Here is a 1397-nt window from a genome sequence, read left to right as displayed (position 1 = left end):
ACTCCATCGACTATGTTGTTGCTTACAGGCAGATACTAAATTGCCTACTTTATGTTTTGTATTAGAAGTGGCAATAGTTTGGCGACAGGAGCAGGTAAGATATTAGATGTGGCGTGCGAAAGATGCTATCGGGTATTAAATTGAGGAAGCCATGAATACTTGCACAGAATTTTTTCCGTACATATATACGTATATATGCATAAAATTGTGAAGACCAACGGTGTTATTATCTCAGGCATCGTTGGTTGACGGTACATTATTTTCATTATTCCCAGCGGCGTTTGCTAATACGTGCGGCGTGAATTGGCGCTACCGTTTTGTTGCTCACTTGGCAGTATTATTGTTTATAGAGTTTGTGTTGGAAGTGCGTCTCTTGAAAACCTTTGACTAATATTATAATTGCACTGCCACAAATAGTTTTTGGTGGTTCGATCGATTAAGATACTAACTTATTTTAAGCATATATAAGAGTATGGGCAAATGTCTTCATACCTTTTTTACGAATACGTAAAGCAAAAAGATGCATTGAACTTAAAAGGAGAATTCGGTGAGCAGAATACGGGGGTGGTCCGAGAAGTACCCGGCCTAAATTAGAGGTGGCAGTAGTTGTTTGAAGAATATCACTCTATTAAAAACTACACAATCTATAAAATATATGTTTAAAGTTTGAAGACGCCACGTTGTTTAGTATTTGTTTGGCAGCCGCTAATAATGAGCGTTTTCAGTGATTTTGTGAAAATGGAGAAAATTGGTCATTGTTATGTGATACAATACTTTTGTATGGGCCTCAGCCCATCCAATATAAAAGCTGAAATCGATTCTATTTTTGGCCAGTCTGCTCCTTCGTTTACAACAGTAAAATATTGGGTAGCAGAGTTTAAACGAGGCCGTACGAGCTGCCAAGACGAGCATGGCAGTGGTCGACCAAATCAAGTGATGACTCCAGAAATAGGGAAGAAAATCCACAAAGCGGTAATGGATGATCGTCGACTGAAAGTGCGCGAGGTAGCAGATATAGTAGACATTTCAAAAAGTTCGGTACATCGCATATTATCTAATGATTTGGAAATGGGAAAGATGGCTGCCGCTATTGATCACACTTGACCAAAAACAGTGTCGGGAAGAGGATTCAATTGAGTGTTTAGCGAATTAATGAATTAATGTTTGAATCGATACCTCATGTACCCTATTCGCCAGATTCAAAAAATGGCTCCGTGGTCAAAGATTTTCCAACGATGAAGAAATGATGTCCGCAGTTAATTTCTGTTTTGAGGAGCATTATAAAAAGGTTATCGAACTTCTTGAACATTGCTGGGAAAAGTGTATAGAGCTGGAAGGAGATTATGTTAAAAAATAAATATATATTTTTTCAAAATTTTTGTGTTTTCTTTGTTCAG

General features: G+C 37.7%; 1 pseudogene; it reads left to right on the top strand.

Annotated features, from left to right (window-relative positions):
* Positions 1-738: 738 nt before the first annotated feature.
* On the top strand, positions 739-1153 carry LOC108367989 (histone-lysine N-methyltransferase SETMAR-like; annotated as a pseudogene).
* The last annotated feature ends 244 nt before the right edge of the window (positions 1154-1397 follow it).

Source organism: Rhagoletis zephyria, unplaced genomic scaffold, assembly GCF_001687245.7.
Source record: "Rhagoletis zephyria isolate East Lansing unplaced genomic scaffold, Rhagoletis_zephyria_1.1 Rzeph_scaffold_02909, whole genome shotgun sequence".
Lineage (NCBI taxonomy): Eukaryota > Metazoa > Arthropoda > Insecta > Diptera > Tephritidae > Rhagoletis > Rhagoletis zephyria.
The sequence above is the reverse complement of the archived record's forward strand: the minus strand, read 5'-3'. Positions and strand labels throughout refer to the sequence as shown.